We start from the raw sequence: 14,173 nt of genomic DNA on the forward strand, positions 1-14,173 counted from the left end.
TTCTGCCACCCCAAGAGAGAAGGTCCAGCCTCAGAGGCTGCTTCCTCTTTTCCCAAAGCCTCAGCCTGGAGGCTGGTCAGGGAGGCAGCTGCAGGCCTTGCATAATACCAAGACAGGAAAGGCTTCCTAGGCAGGGGCAGGGCCCCCAGGAAGGCCCTTCAGGACTCGAGCAAGCAGAAGTGGGATCTGGGGCCACACTGGAGTGTCCTCTCAGGCACAGTGAAATGGGGGGGGTCCTACTTACAAGCCATGTCCATTCTCCTCTTCTTTGTGGCCACTGGCCTTTTTAGGGAGTCCGAGAGAGGAGGAAGGGAACTTTCTACCCATGGTCCTCCTGACAACAGGGAAGGAGACAAGCCCAGCCTGGGGTGAGGGAGCATTACAGGGCACCCAGATGCAAGTATTGATTCTCCAAGGCCTGTGGGAGCCTCTCAGTGTCCCCCTGCTAGCAGGATTCTCTGAGAAGAACCCCCTAAGAAGCAGGCCCTAGTCGTGGGGGACACAGGGCCCCCAACCTCCAGGATACTCCTCAGGCTGGAACAGCCTCCCTGGTCCCCTCTTCCTTCCTCACCGTCTGTCCTACACCCCCACTACCCCTCCATGTGACTTCAGCATCCCCCAACCCCCACTGAGGCAGAAAAAGAAAACCCCCACCACGGCTAGTTACTATTTTTTTATTGGTGCCCATTTTATTGATGGCCTACTATGTGCCAGTCACTCGCAATAGGGAGCAGAGTGTTAACTGTTCCAAGCAATGCCGGATACAAGTGACAACACATTTCTCATCTCACAACTCAAACTTGACTCCACTCAGCCCCTACCTATCTGTGGCAGGCCCCCTGTACCCTGTCGGCAAACCCGCATGTACAGATCAACAAGGACATGAAACCCTGAATCAGGATGAACATGAACCAGGACCCCAGGCCACAGTGGCCCAAAGCAACTGTCTCCTGGCATTCCGCCCTGAAATCCTCAAGCCCCAGAGAACTTAGGGCTCTGTCACTCACTCTGGTTTCTTTGCAGCCCCTGTATCTCTCCTAAACTTGGGTCATTTCCTCTTTTGACCAAAACACAGTGGATTCATCCATTGCTTCTTCCTCCAACCCCAACATGAGGTTGATTTAGCTCTAGGTCTATGCAGCTGATTCCAACTGTATGACATTCTGGACAAAACCAAACTAGGAAGACAGTAAAAAGGTCATTGTTACCAGAGGTTAGTGGGGAAGAAAGTATGAATAGGTGGAGCACAGAGGATTTTTTAGGGCAGTGAAACTGTTCTGTATGGTACCATAATGACGCATGCATGTCATTATTGACCTGCCCAAATCCACAGAATGTACAAAACTGAGTGAACTCCAACATCAACTGTGGACTTCAGGTGAGTATAATGTGTCCGTGTAGGTTCATCAGTTACAATAAATTGGCGGGGGATGTTGATAACTGGGGGAAGCTATGCATGTTGGGGGGGCGGGCATAGAGGGCATATGGGAAATCTGTGTATCTTCCCCACATTGTGATGCAAACCTAAAACTGTTCTTAAAAAAAAAGAAAAGAAAAAGAAAATAATAGAAAGGACAAAGCTCATTCTATTAGCTCCAGCCGCTGGAGTGAGAGAGAGCTCAGAAATTCTCTCAAGAATTTGGGCCATAACTGGTAGGCACGCAACTTCAGCATCCACTTTCCATCACCTGAAACCAATGCCGGCTCACGCCCTTGATCTGGGCAACTGACGTTTCAGCCTCCAGGCAGGTGGCTGAAGGTGGTGTGCTTAACTACTTTCATGTCCGTATTGTTTGTCGGTTGTAAAATAGAAGGAATAAAGGTCGGTGCAGAGAAATTCTTTTAGCAATTCTCAGGCTTTTGTATCCTGAAATTCCATTTCTTTGCAATTAAAAATATCAGATCAAAATCTGTCCTAAGGGCCACCTGGGTGGCTCAGTCGTTAAGCGTCTGCCTTCGGCTCAGGTCATGGTCCCAGGATCCTGGGATCGAGCCCCGCGTCAGGCTCCCTGCTCAGCGGGAAGCCTGCTTCTCCCTCTCCCACTCCCCCTGCTTGTGTTCCCTCTCTCGTTGTGTCTCTCTCTGTCAAATAAATGAATAAAATCTTTATATAAAAAAAATCTGTCCTGAGAATAACAGATCCTAAAATAATAGAACCTTTCAGGATTAGGAAAGAGCATGAGCAGAGATGCCACACAATGTTTTTAGTGGCAATGCTTGAAACGGGAAATCTTGAATATGAAATTAAATCCAGCTAAAAAATGAATTTATTTCATGACTTAATGGCGTTACTCTTAGTAAAAAGTGTTTTACTTTTGTTCTGGAATAAATAAGCATAATTTTAAAAAAGATTTTATTAATTAATTAATTTGTCAGAGAGAGAGCGCACAAGCGGGGTAGGCAGAGGGAGAGGCAGAGGCAGAAACAGGCTCCCCGCCACCCAGCAGGGAGCCCGATGCGGGGCTCAATCCCGAGACCCTGGGATCATTACCTGAGCAGAAGGCAGACGCTTAACTGACTGAGCCACCCAGGCGCCCCAAGCATAATTTTTTTTTTAATGAAGAAAATGTTAGGCTAAAATGCAGAAAATTAGAATTAATAGGGATTTAAATAAAATAGAAGTGTATTTCCCTCTCCCTCAAGTAAGTGTTGGCATCCAAGGCTGATGTGGCAACTGCACGATCATCACGAAACTAGAACACTTTTAATTTTTTGTGTTCTGCCATCTTCAATGCACTGCTTCCACTCATGGTCTAAGACGGCTGCTGGAATGCCAGCCATTATATCTGCGTTCCAGAAAGCAAGATGGAGGAAGGAACAAAGCAGGTCATGCCCCATCTTTTAAGGATAATTCCTTAAATTGCATATTTCATTTCTGCTTATATCACACTAGCCAGAAGTTAGTCACCTAGCTTTATGTCTTTATTCCAATAGATGATGTGCCCAGGTAAATCCTAGGGGTTCATTACTAAGGAGTCGGGGGAGATGAAGCCCTGCCTTTTTATGGAGCAACCAGGATCCTAATTAAATCACTCATTCCTTGGAACTGTTGGGATCCCAGCCCCAGCCCCCCCCCCCCCCCCCACCCCCCCCCCCACCACTCAACTCTGACAGCATCTCTGTAGAGCCTCCTATCTCCCATAGAAGGAGCCAGAGCCCTCTGCTTCCTTGCCTTTGTCCCTTCAGCTCCAATTGCAACATGGAAGGTATGGCCGGCTCAGCCCACAGTGGCCCAAAGAAGATCTTCAGGGCTTGCTGTGGTCAGCTTGGGGACATGTGCGAGTCACGTAGTCAGTGGTTAAGAGCCTGGGCCTTGCATAGAGCTGAGTTCAAATCCAGACATATCATTCAGCAGCTGTGTGATCGGGGGAAGTCACTCAACCACTCTGAACCTGGAGCCTTGGGAACAGCATAGTGTGAAGAGCCTGCCCCACCGAAGGGGCAGGACCACTCCCATAGCCACACTCTGGATTGTCACTCATTCAGTCACCCCAGAGCCTGTGGTCTGTTGCTCTGGCTCTCCTCCCCTGCTCATGTACCCATTTCTGCTCCTGGAGAGTTTGAGGGCATATGGACTTCTCCACCCCTAACCCCACCCCCACTAACGCTCCAGGGCAGAGAAAATCGCTTCCATCAATGCCAATACCAATCAGCCCTACCCTCCCTTCCTTTTTTTTTAATATTTTATTTATTTATTTGACAGAGAGAGACACAGCGAGAGAGGGAACACAAGCAGGGGGAGTGATAGAGGGAGAGGGAGAAGCAGGTTTCCCGAGGAGCAGGGAGCCCAACACGGGGCTTGATCCCAGGACCCTGGGATCATGACCTGAGCTGAAGGCAGACGCTTAATGACTGAGCCACCCAGGCACCCCTGCCCTCCCTCCCTAAAGATGAATTGGCCACCAGGTGTTACCAGCCAGTTGAGAAAACCCAACAAAAGCAGGATTAAGAAAAGCATAGCAAACCACAATTCAGTGCTCACCGTGCACCTAAGCATGGACATACAGTGGCCTAAGTACTGACATTCAGTAACCATGTAATGACCCCCTGAGCCAGGTGCTCTTGTTACCTCCACTTTGAAGGAAACTGAGTCACAGAACAGTACATTAGCATGGCTGAGATTTAAACAGCTCCTGAGGGGCAGAGACATGGAATCTGAACCCAGGCAGCCTGTTTCCTGCACTAAACTCTGAATTACTCAACTCTATGCCTCTTTCTTCTTATTATTAAGCTTTTTATTTTAATTCCAGTGTAGTGAACAGTGTTATATTAGTTTCAGGTGTACAATATAGTGATTCAACAATTCTATACATTCTTCAGTGCTCATCATGGTAAGTGTGCTCTTCATCCCCTTCACCCGTTTCCCCCATCCCCCATCCCCCCTCCCACCTCCCCGCTGGTAACCATCAGTTTGTTCTCTATACTAGGAGTCTGATTCTTGGTTTGTCTCTCTCTCTCTCTCTCTCTCTTTTTGTTTGCTTGTTTGTTTGTTTGTTGCTTTGTTTCTTCAATTCCACATATGAGTGAAATCACATGGTATTTGTCTTTGGCTGACTCATTTCACTTAGCATTATACCCTCTGACTCCATCCAAGTTGCTGCAAATGGCAAAATTTCATTCGTTTTTATGACTGAATAATATTCCATCATGTACATATACTACATTTTATTTATCCACTCATTTTTTGATGACACTTGGGTTGCTTCCAATACTACCTCTTTAATAAACTAAAAAAAAAAAAAGAAGTGAACTGATCCAGAGGAAACAGGTAATTCAAAGAACAGAAGAGAACTTATAAAAAGAGTCTAATTCTATTATACTCATAAAACAAATGAAGGAAGTTATGAAAAAAAGCAAAAAGTAATTCTTGGAAATTTAAAATAGAATCACTGAGGAAAAAACAATTCAATAGAAAGAAGTGTGAGCATCTGTGGTTTGGGTGTCCAAAATAAATTCATTTAGTAAAAAAAAAAAAAAAAAAAAAAAGCTCTGATTTCCCTCCTGTATTCTGAAGCCTGTGGATTGGATGGAATTGACCACCCCCTCCCCATTTTTTTTAAAGATTTTATTTATTTATTTGATAGAGACAGAGACAGCAAGAGCAGGAACACAAGCAGGGGGAGTGGGAGAGGGAGAAGCAGGCTTCCCGCTGAGCAGGGAGCCTGATGTGGGACTTGATCCCAGGACTCTGGGATCATGACTTCAGCCGAAGGCAGCCGCTTAATGACTGAGCCACCCAGGCGCCCCCTCCCTATTTTATACACAAGAGGAACATGTTGCTGCTGACAGTCCACTTTGAGGAGCCAGGGGATGGAGACAACACTGAGGGCAGAGGAAAAATATATAGTGACCCTGGGTCCTTGATGACATTACAGTCCCTGGATCAAGCCTTACCTGAAGCTAAAGGAGTGAGTGCTTCCCTTTCCCGATATCCACTTATCCAATCCTATAGAAAGACTCCAATTATCCTTGCCTCAGTTGTGTTTCCAGCCCTCAGATGAGTCACCGTCTAGGTAAACTACCAGGCCTTGCGTGCAAACCCACCCATGAAGGCACAGCAATTGGGAACAAAACCAAAAACAAACCAAATCACACAACTGGATTGGGGAAGCAGCAGTTCACCAAAAGAAAGGGGAGGGGAAAGGAGGGCTGAATAAACACAACAGCAGCTGCCACATCTCACTACACACACAAAGGGCCCAGGCATGGGAAAGTGTGCATGGCAAGAAGATTTTGTGGTAACATAATGGAAATGACATCTGTTTCTTCTCCCAGGAAGAAAAAAGAAAGGCAATTAGAAAACCAGAAACAACAAAATCTATTCCAGGGACTGAATATGAAGCAAACACATGTGAGACATGATTTTGAGCCATCAGTGGAGTATAAGAAAAGAGAATCTGCTTGACCTTGATGTTGGAGATGGCAAATATGCTTCAAGCAGCAGAAGGTGGAGGGAATGGCTTTGTTTCCTTCTCAATGGAGCTAGCTCATCACTTGGCTCTGCAGTAGGTAATGTTTATATAATCATAAAATCGGTTGATTTTCAGTTTGCAGAATCAACCTGAAGATAAAGAATGGAAGATTTGGGGCACCTGGGTGGCTCAGTTGGTTGGGCGGCTGCCTTTGGCTCGGGTCATGATCCTGGAGTCCCTGGATCAGTCCCGTGTCGGGCTCCCTGCTCGGCGGGGAGTCTGCTTCTCCCTCTGACCCTCCCCCCTCTCATGTGCTCTCTCTCATTCTCTCTCTCTCTCTCAAAATAAATAAATAAAAATCTTTAAAAAAAAAATTAAAAAAAGAATGGAAGATTTGGTTATAATTACAAAACAGAATGTAAACGTTATAAACTTTGACCATGGAAATGTGAAGGTAAAACCAACAGAAATTAGAAGGGGTATGGAAGGAAGAAGGCAGGTGGACTAGAGAGGTTAATTTATCTTTACATAGTGATGGGGCTCAAGAAGTTGCCTATATTTTAAATATAGATTGTGCAGGGACACCTGGGTGGCGTAGTCATGGGTTAAGCTGCCAACTCTTGATCTCGGCTCAGGTCACAATCTCAGAGTCCCGGGATTGAGCCCCACTGGCAAGCTCCCCACTCAGCAGGGAGTCTGCTTGAAGATTTCTCTCCCTCTCCCTCTGCCCCTCCCCCTTCTCATGGGCGCACACACACTCTCTCTCTCAAATAAATAAATAAATCTTAAATACAGATTGATCAGAACTATAAATAACAGCAACATGAGACTGTGATAATAATATAGCCAACAAAACTGAAAAAGTGGGAGCGGAGGGGGGAGATTGGAGATGGTGTGATTAAAATTCTTGCTTTAGCAATGAGGTATCATTAGATGCTCTTGAGTTACTAAATTGAGAAACAGAGGTAGGTGTTTTTTTTTTTTTTTGAGAGAGAGAGAAAGCACATGTGTGCAGCGGGGGAGGGGCAGATGAAGAGAGAGAATCTCAAGCAGACTTCCCGCTGAGTGTGGAGCCTGAGACGGGCCTCGAACCCAGGTCCCAGAGAGCATGACCTGAGCTGAAATCAAGAGTCCTATGCTTAACCAACTGAGCCACCCAGTTGCCCCGAGAAACAGAGGTAAAGCGTATTCTTTAGAACTATAGTGTTAAAACTCTGAAATATCTAAAAATAGAAAAATTCTGAGGAGTGGATTGTGTGTAGGAAATTTTGCTTTCCATTTTGTCCCATCCTGTACTGGTTGAATTTCTTTACCTACACAGACTACACCATATCAGACCCCCACCACCCATCTCACTCTACCTCCTACGTTTCTATGGAGGGTCGGCACTCAGCACATTTCCCACCTCCTCCTAATTTGTCTGCCTGTACTGAAGGGAGTGGAAAACCACATTTGCATTTCCCAGACTCCTTTCCAGCTTCCATAATGCAACCACATGACCATTCAGCCAAAATTAATTTCCCATTTTACCAGACTGTCAAATAATAGTGTCTCTCAAAACCCTGGAACTGGGACTAAGCGACACCGTTAGGCTTCTGCTTCTAGCTGAAATGAAGGGCAGATACATCCAGGAATGCTCACATGCATGGAGAAGAAAAATAACAGGCAATCTGTTAAGAGAATGAAAAGACAAGCCACAGACTGGGAGAAAATATTTGCAAAACATGTATCTGATAAAGGACTTATATCCAAAATATACAAAGAAGTCTTACAACTCAACAATAAGAAATCAAACAACCCCAGTAAAAAATGCACAAAGAGGAGTGTCTAGTTGGCTGTCAGTGGAGCACGCAACTCTTGATCTCGGGGTTGTGAGTTTGAGCCTCACGTTGGGTGCAGAGATTACTTAAAATTTAAAAAGTCTTTTAAAAATGCACAAAGGATCTGAACAAATATGTCACCAAAGATACATAGCCAGCAAGTAACCATGTGAAAAGATGCTCAACATCATATGTCATGGGGAAATTGCAAATTAAAACAACAATGAGATATCACTACATGCCTATCAGAATGGCCAAAATCCAGAACACTGACAACATCAAATGCTGGCGAGGATGTAGAGCAATAGGAACCTCCATTCTTTGCTGGTGGGAATGCAAAGTGGTACAGCTACTTTGGAAGACAGTTTGGTGGGTTTCCTACAAAGTTAAACATAATCTTACCATATGATCCAGCAGTCACACTCCAAGATATTTACCCAATTGTGTTGAAAACATGTCTACACAAAACTCTGTCTACAAATGTTTATAGCAGCTTAAATTATAATCACCAAAAACTGGAAGCAACCAAGATGTCCTTCAATGAGTAAATGGATAAATAAACTGTTACATGCATACAAGAGAATATTATTTAGTGACAAAAAGAAATGAGCTTTCAAACCATGAAAAGACACGGAGGAAACTTAAACGCATATGACCAAGTGAAAGAAGTCAGTCTGAAAAGACTATCTTCTGAGGATGCCTGGGTGGCTCAGTTAGCTGAGTGTCTGACTCTCAGTTTTGGCTCAGGTCATGATCTCACAGTTGTGGGATCGAGCCCAGCGCCGGCTCCACACTCAGTGCGGAGTCGGCTTCAGATCCTTTCTCTACCTCCCCCCTGCCCCTCCTCTCTCTCTCTCTCAAATGAATAAATAAAATCTTTGGGGGGAAAAAAAAAAGACTACCTTCTGTATGATTCCAACTATTTGACATTCTGGAAAAGGCAAAATTTTTTTGCCTATGGTTGCCAGGCACTCAACAGATAAATAAGTGGAAGACAGGGGATTTTTGCTGCAGAGAGACTCTTCTGTATGATACTGTAATGATGAATACATGATATTATGTATTTTTCAAAACCTATATATGTACAACACAAACAGTGAGCCTTAATATTAACTGTGGACTTTAGTTAATAAAGTATCAATGTTGGTTCAGTAATTGTAACAAATACACAATACTGAACCAAGATGTTAATACAGGGGAAACTGTGCAAGGAAAGGATACATGGGAACTCTGTACTATCTGCTCAATATTTTTGTAGATTTAAAACTATTTTTTAAATATTTTATTTATTTATTTGACAGAGAGAGACATAGCGAGAGCAGGAACACAAGCAGGGGGAGTGGGAGAGGGAGAAGCAGGCTCCCCACTGAGCAGGGAGCCCGATGCGGGGCTCGATCCTAGGACCCTGGGATCATGACCTGAGCCGAAGGCAGACGCTTAACGACTGAGCCATCTGGGTGCTCCTAAAACTATTTTTAAAAACAAAATCTATTGGGGGGCGTCTGAGTGGCTCAGTGGTTAAGCATTCGACTCTTGATTTTGGCTCAGGTTGTGACCTCAGGGTTGTGAGATCGAGCTCCGCATCAGGTTCTGGGCTGGGCATAGAGCCTACTTAAGGTTCTTTCTCAGTCTCCCTCTGCCCCCCCAAAATAAATAAATAAAATCTACTGGGTGGGGGATAGGCAAAAAGGAGTAAGTGGGAGTAGGAGGTCCAGGCTTCCAGTTATGGAATGGATAAGTCACAGGGATGAAAGCTACGGCATAGGGAATATGGTCAGGGGTATGGTAATAGCCTTGTGTGGCGACCATAGCATAATGTATAGACTTGTCAAATCACTATGTTGCATGCCTGAAACTCATGTAACACTGTGTGTCAACATACTTCAATGAAAACATAACTAAAATCGGGCACCTGGGTGGTTCAGACAGTTAACCGTCTGCCTCTTGCTCAGGTTATGATCTCCACGTCCTGGGATCAAGCCCCACATTGGGCTCCCAGCTCAGTGGGGAGTCTGCTTCTCCGTCTGCCCCTCCTCCTGCTCATGCTTTCTCTCAAATGAATAAATAAAAATATTTTTTAAAAAACGTAACTAAAGGGGCACCTGGTTGGCTCAGTCGTTATGCATCTGCCTTCGGCTCGGGTCATGATCCCAGGGTCCTGGAATCAAGCCCTGCATCGGGCTCCCTGCTCAGCGGGAAGCCTGCTTCTCCCTCTTCCACTCCCCCTGCTTGTGTTCCCTCTCTCACTGTGTCTCTCTCTGTCAAATAAATAAATAAAATCTTTTAAAAAAAAAAAGAATTACTTAGATCCCTAATTTAATGGCCTGATAAAAGAAAGGGTACACTTTTCTAGAGGTAAATATTATGTACTTCAGTTTTTCAGTAAAAACTTTAATAACAAAATGTCTGGCATATGATAAAAAAATTAGTAGAAGATATGAAGCAAGAAAATGTTGTTATTAAGAAACAGTCAAGGGTGCCTGGGTGGCTCAGTCAGTTGAGCGTCTGCCTTCGGCTCAGGTCATGATCCCAGGGTCCTGGGATCTAGCCCCGCATTGGGCTTCCTGCTCAGCGGGGAGCCTGCTTCTCCCTCTCCCACTCCCCCTGCTTGTGTTCCCTCTTTTGCTGTGTCTCTATCAAATAAATAAATAAAATCTTTTTTTAAAAAGTAACTAAAATCTGGGCACCTGGGTGGCTCAGATGGTTAAGCGTTTGCCTTCAGCTCAGGTCATGATCCCAGGGTCCTGGAGTCGAGTCCCGCATTGGGCTCCCTGCTCCTTGGGAGCCTGCTTCTCTCTCTGCTTCTCTCTCTCTCTCTCCCTCTGTCTCTCATGAATAAATAAATAAAATCTTTTAAAAAATAAAAAATAAATAAAAATAAATAAAAAAGTAACTAAAATCTATTAATTATTTTTTAAAAAACAATCTGCAACAAGAGAAGAATCTAGCAGATATGCAGAGGGCAGCAGAGAGGGGAGTCCTTGTAGCAACAGAGGGAGGAACGTGGACAGTGACAGCTCCCTGGCTACTGACATATTTCCAGTTCCTTGTTCCAGGCCCACATGAGGCCCAGATGCACCCTTTACTGCTCCTGGATTCTATAACATACAAACCCTGTGTCCTTGGCACAAGCTTCTCCTTTACCTACACTGCTCTAGTGGGTTTTGTTTTTTGTTTTTTGTTTTTTAAGATTTTATTTATTTATTCATGAGAGAGGAGGAGAGAGAGGGGGGTAGAGAGAGAGAGAGAGAGAAGCAGAGGGAGAAGCAGGCTCCCAAGGAGCAGGGAGCCCGATGCGGGACTCGATCCCAGGACCCTGGGATCATGACCTGAGCCGAAGACAGACGCTTAACCATCTGAGCCACCCAGGCGCCCTCTAGTGGGTTTTGATACTCGTGTAACCCTTCTAAAGGCATTATCCAAATGGGCCAATCTCTGGGTGATGTTATGACAGAAGAGGTCCAGTTTCACAACCAAAAAGTCACTTCAACAAATTTCAAGCTGTGTGTGTTTTCTTGAATACCATGAAAGGGATACTTAGATGATAGCAACACATTATAAAACCCCTTCCTTTCTTCTTCCACACACTTTGTCACACACTGGCAAAAACTTGAAAAACTCAAGACAATCACGCCCCCATCCATACACTTCTTGTCTTTCCTCTAGCCTCCCTCCATCCTGATTCTGCATCATAAAAACCAAAAAGTGTTGCAGGGAGGCAGAACCTTCCTCATATGATGTTGCGGGGGGGGGGGCGGTGAACTGAGTGGCAAAGCCAGAATCATCTTTTGTGGGCAAAAGGGTGGGGTGGGCCGCCTTCTGGGAAGCCCTCTACCCTTCTCTTTTACATTGCACACCCTGCCTGGGTGATCTCATCCACTCTTGTGGCTTCAATTACCATCTGCATGAGGGTGACTGCCAAATTTCTACCCGCAACCCAGAACTCTGCTCTGAGCTCCAGATCCATATACCAACTGCCTAGTCAACATTTCTCTTTGGGGGCGAATCAGATGGGATTACATCCTGCTCTGAGTAACAGAGCCTGAAAATACAGTGTCCTCCACAAAAGGGTTTCTTTCTTCTGCATTAAACGTCTGGATGTACACAGCCCGAGGCTGGCATGGGAATACTGCTCAAGTGCCCATCTCTCTGAAGGTCACTATTCTGCTACCGCTGGGGCGTGTTCCTCAACCTTATGTTCCGAAATGGTGGTTTGCACTCCAGTCATCCCATCAACATTCCAGACAGTGGGATGGAGAAAAGCAGAATGAGGAACAAGGAACAACAGGTACCCACCAGCATTTAAAGCCTGGAAGACACCATATAGCACTTCTGCTTCTGTCTCATGAGCCAGAACTTAGTCATGTGGCTACACCTAGCAGCAAGGAAAGCTGGGAAATCTCTTCTTTACGCTGGGTGGCCACGTGCATGGCTAAAAAGAGAAGATTGTATTGTTAAGAACAAGAAAATAGATATCAGGGGAGGGGGCAGCTCCAGTCTCCTCCAACTTAAGATGGCTGACATGGTATTATCTCCCCCCAGCACGTCCTGTTCCCTTAGAGTCTTGGTCCTTTTGTGTACCCTCACAGAACCCTGCCCTCCTTGCCTTTATCTGCACTGTTTCCTCCTCCTGGAATGTCCTTCCCACTCCTCCACAAGGACAACTCAGCAGTCCTTCAGGGCTCAGATCAGGGGTCACCTCCTCCAAGAAGTCTTCCCGATGTTCCTGCTGGGAACCTTAATAACATCACACTGGAGAAGGGGATGCAAGTGGGACAGTGTTGGTGCAGAGTTCTGGGAAAGGGGCCAATTATGATCCTTTGGGTGTCATTTGGGGGCAAGGTGCTGGAGAGGCTCGGCAGGAAGGTGCGACCCGGGGCCTTCTTTTTATGAAAAAAGAGGCTCCAGCTGCCCATACGAGAGGGGAGGCGGGGCACTACCTAGGCTGGCCACGGGCCGGGCCTCCCACACTCCCATCTCTGATGAGGAAAACGATGTGGCTGTGGGCCACAGACAGGAAGTCCAGCTGGGTGGGGGCAGGCGGAGTAATTCCTGGAAGGAAGCTCTCGCACCTCAGGAATCTGGTAGAGGAACACTCTAGAGGCCTCTGTCCCAGGAGCCCTCCACCTCCTGTCCCCATGAAGGGTCAGGCAGGGCTGGACAACCATTGGGGAGCCTCCTCTGGGTGCCTAGGTACCATTCTCCCCTGCCAGCCTCCTGCAACATAGGGTCAAAGACATAGGCCCTGAGGCCACTGCTGGGTCCGAATGGGGCAGTGCCCAATTCTCCCCAAATCTCAGCTTTCTCTTTTGTACAAATGAGGATGGAGGGCCCTTCCCCCCAAGGGTTTGGTGGCAGGGTAAACTACCCAGGTAGGCACCAGCACACTGTGGGGTTCAGTCAACAAAGTCTACTGGTGAATAAGTCTACTGGCACCTGCCCTCCCTGTTGGTGTATATTTGTGCGTGGGGCAGGAGGGAGCGCAGACTGAGAGGCCCTCTCCTAAAACTGCCTGCTGGTCTGCCGCGTCAGGCCAGGCGGTGGGCACTGGAAAAGGAGAGCCCTGTTTCTGCCTTCCCAACCCTGCGTTTTCCTGAGAGACCCTTAGTGATCACCGAGGCCGGGGGCTCTCTGAACTGACACAGCACCCACAACAGGGTCCAAGGGGCCAGTTTTTTTCCCCAAGGGCTCAAGGGAAAGAAGAATATTGCTGAGCAGGTCAGGGCTGGGGGCCTGGCCCAGGGGGAACAAAGCTCTGGAGCTTGTGTTCAAAGGGCTGGAGATGAGGCTGGAGGTTAGGTCTGGGAAGGGGAGCTTGAGAGGTCAACCAAGGGCAGTCCACACCTTGGAGCACTTGGATCTTCTCCTACAGGTAGTGGGGAGCCACGGAGAATATAAGTGGTGAAGGGATGGGGCCAGACTTGCGCTTTGGAAAGTCACCTTCACTTGCACAATAGAAATGGGCTGGAAGGGCAGGGCGTCCTTGAGAGAATGGAGGAGCCAGGCCAGACTGGGGAAGCCTGGCCTGGAGAGAGGCTGCTCCTGGGAGGATACTCTCAGAGGCTGATTCTTCCTCCAGCTTCCCCACCCTGGGAGAAGCAGAAAGCCGGTGAGGTCAGTGGGCGGGCCCACAATGGCACTGGGAGGGGAGAGGAGGGTGTCGCAAGGGCACAGAGAGAGAGGATGGTAAAGGCGGGGATCCTTGTGCATGACCTCCTGGGCCCCAACCTGCTGGCAACTGAATCGAACATTCTTGACTTTGAGGATTCACTGGGATTATTTGCTGTCCTTCCCTTCTGTTAGACTGGAAGCTGCCCAAGGGTGGGGCCTGTAACTCCCAAGTCAGACTGAGAGGGCCTGAAATGGGGGGGCAGAGGGGGAAGCCTGCCAAGTGGGAGGATGCTGAGGGCTGGGGACCCCTTACCATGAGTCTTCTTCACT

This window comes from Callorhinus ursinus, unplaced genomic scaffold (genome assembly GCF_003265705.2).
Source record: "Callorhinus ursinus isolate GAN/ISIS: 27379988/994484 unplaced genomic scaffold, GSC_fseal_2.0 scaffold29, whole genome shotgun sequence".
Lineage (NCBI taxonomy): Eukaryota > Metazoa > Chordata > Mammalia > Carnivora > Otariidae > Callorhinus > Callorhinus ursinus.